This window comes from Ochotona curzoniae, unplaced genomic scaffold (assembly GCF_017591425.1).
Source record: "Ochotona curzoniae isolate NIBS_2020 unplaced genomic scaffold, NIBS_Ocur_1.0 patch58, whole genome shotgun sequence".
NCBI classification, from domain to species: Eukaryota; Metazoa; Chordata; class Mammalia; order Lagomorpha; family Ochotonidae; genus Ochotona; species Ochotona curzoniae.
In genome coordinates, this window is record NW_024467037.1 from 194,610 (window position 1) to 204,003 (window position 9,394).

Consider the following 9,394-nt stretch of genomic DNA (forward strand, 5'->3'; position numbering starts at 1 on the left):
TAATAGCAATAAGTCTTAATTGCAAGCGAGAGGGTCACTGGGGTCAATTTCCTAGGCTAACAGCACTCAGCTTCAGCTTTATTGCCGTTTCCCTTGCAGCAAGGGGCCCGACTGAGAGCACATGTTTTTGAATGTTCTTTTCTTTGTCCTGTGCTTCTAAAGGGCTGAACTGAAAATCCCTTTGTCTCACCTTGTTTTCCCAAGAGCAGTTCCCCTGTTCTACTTTTCCTTGACATTTCTTCAAGTGTAAAGACATGTACCAAGAAAGAGAAACAGCTATTTTTTTTTTAAAAAAAGTAGACTTTTAGTATAGAGTGACTTCTGAGCTTTTCATTTGTTTCATGATGTTTGTTTTAAGGAAAGCCATTTTGGGATAGGCTAACACAGCTTTCACCCCTCTTTAAGTAGTCATGCCCATGAATGAGCACTCAATCCTATTCCTGTTCAGGTTTTCAGAGAAAGGAATAAAGTAACAGTGGGCTTCCCAGGGAAGGAGAGATATGCCATGGATTTCCTTTACACCTTTGTTCATGTTGCCTAAAATGAAAGTTCGTGGAACAAACCAAAAGTTTATGAAGATTAGGAAAGTAATCCAAATACATAACCGTGTTGGGAATAAGGCAATTGGGAGTTGGTGGACTTGAGGAAAGCCAAGGTTCCACCTGAAAGACATTGAAATAAACACAACACACAACTGGGTGGCTAACTTCAGATAGACAAATGATGCGGACTATCAGCTTTTTTCTAGAACTGTAGTCAAACAGTGAATTGAAGAATCCAGGTTCTGATATTGTTTTGGACTGGGGAATGTATTTCAATGTAAATCTCTTGGAAAGTTTGGAGCGCCACACTCTCCCTCCTGCCCCTGCCCAGTGGTTAAAAGTCAAATGTTGAGTGAGGCAGGTGTGATCTCTGAAGAATCAACACTCTGAGATAGATGCTGGGATTCCTTCTTTCCTATTTCATTTTTTTCTTTATTTTTAAAAAGCATTATGTATTTAAAGGACTTCCAGAAAGAGGCAGAGACAGAGAGAGAATTGATCTTCTCTGCACTGGTTCACTCCCCAGATGATCACAATGGCCAGCCCTGGGCCAGGGAGCTTGGAGATTCTTCCAGGTCTCCCACATGGCGGCAGGCGTCCAAGTGCTTGGGTCTTCCTTTGCTGCGTTTCAGGCTATTAGCAAGGAGCTGGGTGGGAAGTGGAGCAGCCTGACATGAACTGGCACTCACATGGATGCCAGCATCTCAGGCAGCAGCTTCACCCACTTTACCACAACACTGGCCACTCATTTTTCATTTCCATCTTTAGTAAATGAGGTCTTAATATCTACTTTTATTACCCCAAATTTCCAAATAGGTTCTTATAATTGGAGACTTATTGTCAGTTTATATATCTGAATGCATCTTCATGGTAACTCAGAGACACACATGCTTCCCATTAATGGAAAAGCGGTGCTCTTTGTCCTAATGATGATACACAAATTAACATTAAAGGCTCTTCACTGATTCTGCATATTCGTAGCAATGCAGCTTTAGGGCACTAGAACCAAACTGTCCCTAATAAAGACAGGTGTCAATCCATCCTGGGTGATATGCATGCAGATGTCCTGGCCATCTGCAACAGTCTTGTATGATACTCCCTTCTTTTTTTTAATACATTCCTTCTCTACACCCAGATATGCTCTTCTTAAAATTAATCGGTTAATGATCTTTTCAGTAACTTCTTCTCAATACCCCTTTTGGAGGTTACTAAAACCAGTCACATTCTAAAGAAAGTAATTTCAAACTTGGGAGAAATGGACCTCCACTTTAAAGCTTCCCTTTGTGGGCCTGGTGCCATGGCCTAGGGGCTAAAGTCCTAGCCTTGAACACGTTGGGATCCCATATGGGTACCGGTTCTAATCCCAGCAGCTCCACTTCCCATCCAGCCGCCTGCAGTCAAGGATGGCCCAAAGCCTTGGGATCATGCACCCATGTGGGAGACCCGGAAGAAGTTCTTGGACCTTGTCTTTGTATCGGTGTAGCACCGGCCATTGTACTCACCTGGGGAGTGAATCAGGAATTGGGGAATGAATCATCGGACGGGAGATCTCCCTCTCTGTCTCCCCTCCTCTCTGTATATTTGACTTTGTGATAAAAATTTAAAAAAAAAAAGCTTCCCTTTTCTAGCCAAGCCAGTGTATGATCACTCTGTGACCAAAAACAATAAATTTACTCTCATGGAATACATAAACTCTGAATAGAATTTGACCACCTTGGAATACTCCCCAGAATTCATTAAACATCACTGAGCTTGTGTCTCCCACGCCTAGGTCATTCATATTCTGCCCTGAACAAACTATATCGACCTTTTCACAGAGCCTGTTTCTGTCAATAGGTAAAAAGTGATCAGGAGAGAGAAAAATGATCAGAAATGCTTTCCTAGAAACATTAAATATCAAGAAGGTCAAAGCCAATGATATTTTTATAATCTAAAACCCAGGTGGCACTGTGGCCTTCCTTACTGCAGTTGTTCTGTGACACTGGCATCCCATTTGAGTGCCAGTTTGTGCTCTGGCTGCTCGGTTTCCAATCCAGCTCCCTGCTTGATGGGCTGGGAAAAGAAACAGACAATCCAACTGTCTTGGCCTCTGCCACCCGTGTGGGTGACCCACAGGAAGCTCCTGACTTCTAACCTTCCTCTGGCCCAGTGTTGGCTATTGTGGCCACCTGGGGAGCATGCCAGCAATTAGATCCATCTCCTCTTTTTATTCTGCCTTTTCTTCTCTAATTCATTCTCTTTCGTTGTAACTCTTTCAAGAAAAATGATTAATCTTAAAATCTCAAATCTGAATTTGCTTTTAAAATGTCTTCATAAGGGCCAAAGCTGTGGCTTAGTGGCTAAAGTCCTTGCCTTGAAAGCGCTGGGATCCCATATGGGAGCTGGTTCTAATCCCGGCAGCTCTGCTTCCCATCCAGCTCCCTGCTCGTGGCCTGGGAAGGCAGTCAAGGATAGCTCAAAATCTTGAGACCCTGCACCCACTTGGGAGACTTGGAGGAAAATAAATCTTTTCTAAAAATGCCTTCATAAGGCCGGATATTTGGCTAAGAGGTTAAGTTGCCAGCCGGTATGCCTGCATCCCATACTGAAGTACGTGGGTTTCAGTTCTGACTCTCATTCTGGCTTCCAATTCTGGGTTCTGCTAATGCACGCCCTGGAAGGCAGCTGACACCTCAAGTCGTTGGATCCCCACTACCCAAGGGGAAGAACTGGATTCTGTTCCTGGCTCCCAGCTGCAGCGTGGCCCAGCCCCAACCATTGTGGCCATTTGAGGAGTAAGCCTGTAGCTGTCTCTCCCCCTTCTATAATAAATATTTAAAAGAGTAGATAAATAAAAATTAAAAATAGAATGCCTTCACGGGACTCATCTGACCTTTGGCAGAATTTTGCCAAATGTTAGGGTTCCATTAAGATGTCTGAATAACACTGGATTATTAGGTACTTCTTGTCAGTGTCTCAGAAACTATACATTTTATTGCAGGCTAAAATATAGGGTCATGAGGTCATTAAGGATGGCTTTGATATTTATGCTGTCATGGAGAGACTTTCTGCCCAACTCAAATCTTCTCACCCCCCCCAAAAAGCGCTAGATGTTTTAAATGTCAGAACCTGTCCTTCAGAGTATTCACAATACCTCAAGACGGCTAGGCAAAGTCGACAGCAGTCCATGAAAAGGGAGCGGCCGTCAGCCATAGAACCTGAAACAGGAGCGCCACCTCGTGGCTAGAGTGGAGCACAGACTAGCTGTAGAAGAGCCAAGAGCAATGCTTTGCGGTTTTACTATCATTACTTGAAAAAGGAATTTTAAAAAAACAAAACAAATCCAAAAAACCGAAATACAAAAAGTGTTCAACTGAAGGACCTAGTTTTCAAAATCATATACTCACATTCTTTCTGGTGCGGTGTGTAGGTGGTGGGTGCTAATGGTACTCGTTTATTTAAAGTTCTTGGTATGCCTGTTTATAATATAGCTCACCCACACATTTCTTCAGTGCCCATCATTTTGCCCATTTTGAATGCCGAAGATACATCACAAAACCCACAGAATAACTTACTGGGTGACTAGCAGGTAAGTTTCTTCCAATCGAAAGAATGACGTCCAGTAAGTAGCTGTAAACTGTGAAGATGGAAGGTGGTATGGCTTCTGCGTGGTAGACAACTTGGAATTTCAGCTTAAGGAACTTGAATCTGGTGACCTGATAAAATCAGTGAACAAGATAGTTTGAAGCAGGGAAAAAATTTTAAAAGGAATATTAATTACTTATGGATAACAGTTTTAAAACTCACTCAGTGCTTGGAGAATTCCATATAAACCTGCCATATGACCCAGCTATCCTGCTCCTAGGAATATACCCAATAGAAGTGAAATCTGCATATGAGAAGGGGATCTGTAATCCTATATTTGCAGCAGCACAATCTATAATAGCAAAGACATGGAAACAATCCAGATGTGTGTCCAAAGAAGAGTGGTTAAAGAAACTGTGGTACATCTACTCCATGCAACATTATTCAGCTATTAAGAATGAAATTATACCATTTACAACTAGGTGGTCCCAACTAGAGACCATCATGCTCAGCGAAATGAGTCAGTCACAAAAGAACAAATACCATATGTTCTCTCTTAGATAAGGAAACCAGCATGGAAAGTGTAACTTCGATAATCGGATCCATACTATATTTTAGTTGTTTGCTTTTTTGGCTGTATCCCATGTGTTTTGATGTTTTTTTAAATTTGTTTTGTTTATTCCAAATAATTCCTTTTCTCTTGTCAAATTCATCACTGGCTCATGGATTACATGGTGGCATCATTTTTCCCAAGAGACTTTTGTGTTTCCTTTTTGTCACTCATGTGTTGGTTACTCAGTGGTGTTTTTTTTCATGGTGCTGTAATTTGTTGTTGATGTTGTTGTTGTGGCTGTTCTAACTCATACCAGTTGTTGACCTTGTTTCATGGCTTCTCAATTATGGAAATGTATAGTGATGGAGTACTGGGGTCTATCATATACAGATGTGGGGGAATAATGGAACATGCATCCCTGCATCCAGACAAAAGATGGATTCCCAATGAAACTGTTGGACATGTGTAGACAATGGGATGCTGGACTGTCTGACATTGTCTGTACCAACAATGTCGGGGTACACTTAAGAGACTGATAGAATTATGATTCCTTATGAAGGACTACACCATTGTAGTAAAATGGGGAAAATCTGTTAGGAATGGGAGTTTTGGGGGGCGGGAATCCCAGCCTACATGAAATTTTACAACATAATTCAGAATTCAAAATAAAAATATATTTTAAAAAACTCACTCAGCTAAGGAGAAGTGGGAACTATGAGAAGATACAGTAGTTTTTCTTGAAAGATCTACTTATTTATTTGAAAGGAAGAGTTAGAAAGGAAAAGACAAAGAGGCAGAGCTTCGGCCAATTTAGTCCTGAGTGGCAGCAGCAGTCAGGGCTGGGCCAGTCTGAAACCAGGAGCCTGTGACTCCTTTTGGGTCTCCCATGTGGATGGCAGGGATCCAAGTCCTCAGGCTATTTTACGTTGTTTCCCAGGCACTTTAACAGTGAGATTGATGGGAAAAAAGAACAGCCGGGTCTTGAACTGGCACTCATATGGGATGCCGGTGACCCACGTGGCAACTTAACCCACTGTGATACAACACCAACCCCAGTTTTGAATTTCCATCCAACTTACCTGCAAGTGAGAGGATGTGAGTACTAAAGAACATCAACAAGTGCTATAGATAAGCCAGTTTAATACAATTATTTACTTAAAAACAAAATATTAAAAAGTGGGTGGTTCTAAGGTCCTGTATGACATTGAAATCAATTCAACAGTCTCATCTTTTCACCACCCACAATTTTAGGACATTTTGTTGTTGCTATTCTTGAAGCCAACCTGTTTTTTTTTTTTTTTTAAGATTCATTTATTTTTATTGAAAGGCAAATTTTACAGAAAGAAGGTTCATCAAGATCTTCCATTCATTGATTCATTCCCCAAGTGACTGCAATGGCTGGAGCTGAGCTGATCTAATGCCAGGAGCCAGGAGCTTCTTCCAGGTATCCCACACAGGTGCAGGGTCCCAAGGCTTTGGGTTGGCTTCTACTGCTTTCCCAGGCCACAAGCAGGGAGCTGTATAGGAAGTGGAACAGCTGGAACATGAACCTGGTACATGCAAGGTGAGGACTTTAGCCACCCATAAAGGTACCAGTTCAAGTCCTGGCTTCTTCATTTCTAATCTAGCTCCCTGTTTATTGTTTGGGAAAAGCAGCTAAAGGTGGCCCAAGTGCTTGGCCCCCTGTCACCCATGTGGGAGACCTAGACGAAGCTCATGGCTCAGCTCAGGCTACTATGGCCACTTGGGGATTACAGCAGTGAATGAAAGCCTTCTCTTAATGTCTCTATAACTCTTTCAAATAAATGAAATTTCTAATAAGCAAAACAAAACGAAAAATCTTAGCTCAACACAAGTTAACCTAATGTGGTATTAATTCAAACATTAAAATGACTTTCTGCTACTTATTCTGGAAAGTCTGTACTTGATCAATTACTACAGAGAGAACAGATGAAAAAAGCATTTGCACATAATTTTGAAATAAAAAATTTGAACACATGATTTAACAGGACAGAATGTTAAAACTACTCTTTATAAAGGCAGGATCCTCTGTCAGCTGCCCAGTTTCTGAGATTTTTTTTAACTTCTCTGGGGGTTTATCACTCCCTTGCCAAAAAAGGAACCTGGAAGTTTGACTTACCTAATGCTTGTCTTAACGGTTTATTAGGTCTCTTTAACCCTCACCCCATGTGCTTCCTCTTCTCCACCATCACTTATTTAATTCTGCTTCAAGCTCACATACCTCTTGCCAGGGCCACACGGATTTACATATTACTACATCTGACTCCCTGTCTCACAATCCATTCTCTTACCAATAGAGTTGTTCCGCAAGTTTTTGCTTAAATTTGTTGATTTCCAAGGTAGGTCTAACTCCTAGCAAAGTATGATAGCTCTCTCTACATCCTTCCAGTTGACATTCCCAAACCTTTTCCTACTGAATGTCCTCTTACCCAGATAGCCTCCATTCTTGGGTTTCCAGGGCTTTGTGGATGCTGCAACTCTGCATGGGGATCTTTGCTCACCTCCTGACTAGTTAGCTCCTTCTCATACTTTAAGGCAGTTACAAAAGTTATCTCAAACGGGCTTATGCCTCTGATTCAACAAGACTTGATTAACTAGTCTTGCCATATGTCTCCACAGGAGTCTGGAGTTTCACACCCACACTTTTAACGTATTTCTGTAATTTTCTCCAAATCCAGTGAGCAACTAAAGAGTAAGCTGTTTCTTTTAGTTTCTGCCACACACTGGGTGCTTTTCTTTTAAAAAATGATTTAATTACCTTTATTAGAAAGATTTACAGATAGAAGGAAAAACAGAAAGATCTTCCATCTGCTGTTTCACTCCCATATGGGCGTAAGGTCCCAAGGCTTTGGGCCATCTCCACTGCTTTTCCAGACATAAGCAGAGAGCTGGATGGGAAGTGAAGCAGTTGAGACACAAACCAGTGCCCACATGGGACGCCGATCCATGAAGGCGAAGGCTTGCCCTGTTGAGCCACAGTGACAGCCCCTATACAATGGGTGTTTAAAAAAAGATTTTTGGGGATGTCCGTCCCATAAAAGGGACAGCAGTCCGTATGGTAATTGCATTTTACTTGCAGTTGTCCTCAAACCCACAGTCTAATCACTTACCTACATAACATTCTACTCACCTATCAGCCCAAACGTCTCCACTTGGCTTCTCTTCTGGTCTATCATCTTTGACAGCAGGTTCCAAAACCTGGATCCAGCTTTCAGATTCCAGCTATCTGTTGGATATTTACTAGGTCTGTTTTATTTCCAGTTTATTTAACCTTGCTCAGTTCAAATACTGTTTTAAATCTTTCTTACCAAATCCCACCCATCCTTTTAAGGCCTAATCAACCATCATTCTCACAGCTGAAGTCTTCCTTGGCTTTCAACACATATTGAGCATATACAATTAACTGCTTATTGATGCATTAGGACAATGTGGCCTTTAATCTGAAAAAACTTTGTTGAATAAAGGAGAGGGTAAATTATTGGCTTCAGTCAGTCCTTTGCAGAGAAGATGATAGACTGGGAAAAGGGGAGGCATGGATAAATGAGTGAACTGCTTGTGTAAGTCATTATTGTGTTTCCCCCATATAACCACATGTCCTCTAAGGTACTAGGTACCACCTGGAGTATTATATAGTGTGCTCTGTTGAGAACTGCAATTATAACAGATTGTAACGTTAGGCATGCAAGTCAAAACAAAAAAGGTACCTCAAGTCTACTATTCCTAAAATAAGTAGGGTTTAAGGTGACAGTAGATCCTGTGAAAGGCTCTAGTGAAAGTTCCCTTGGTATCTAGGAATAAAGAGCCCAGCACCCTATTAAATATTTTTCCACGGATTGTCCCACAATCTCACTTTAAGATACTTAGCTAACATGCTGAATTAATCTGGAGTCAAGAATGTGTCACCTTCATAAATCCATGTACCACGTTATGGATACATTGAGCTAATAAAAAGTTGATGAGAAGCACACAATATTTGCTACCCTAAATTGCTTCATGGGGACAAGCATTTGGCCCAGCAGTTAAAGCACCATGAGAGACAACTGCAGGTCATTTGGGAGTGCCTACATTTAAGTCCGGGATCTCTTCTCCATTGTAGCTACCTGTTCATACGCACCTGGGAAGCAGCAGGCAGATGGATCAGTTACTGGGATGCTTGCTGCCCACGGCATGACCAGGACTGAGTACCTCGCTCCTCGCTTTGGCCTATCCCAAACAGCCCCTGCTGTTGTGGGCATTTGGGAGTCATCAGTGGATCAGAGTATGTCTCTCAAATAAGAAATACATGCAAAAATATATTACTTCACTTGTTTCCAGCTACCTAGTTCATTACTAAAACATTTTCATTTAGTTTCCTTTGCCACAGTGAATGAAAGCTGCATAGATCAAGCAAAATGGAATATGTGATAGAATCTCACCACTTGCTACTTCTATAGTTTTGGGCAAAGTGTTTAATTTTCCTGACTCTCAGTTTCTTATAAAAGGGGGATATCAATACATATTTTACACTGCTAATTGTATTATTATATTATATCCCACAATGTGAGAATTATCTACAATGTATGTGAAATAACCGACAAAGGGCCTGGTATATAGTAGGGGATCAGAAGTAGCAACTAATAATTTTAGTTGATTTTATACTGAGTTATGAAAGTAATTAGAAGTTAGCCTTGCTTCTCTCCTTCTAAAGAAAGTAATTAGAAGTTATTATTCTTAG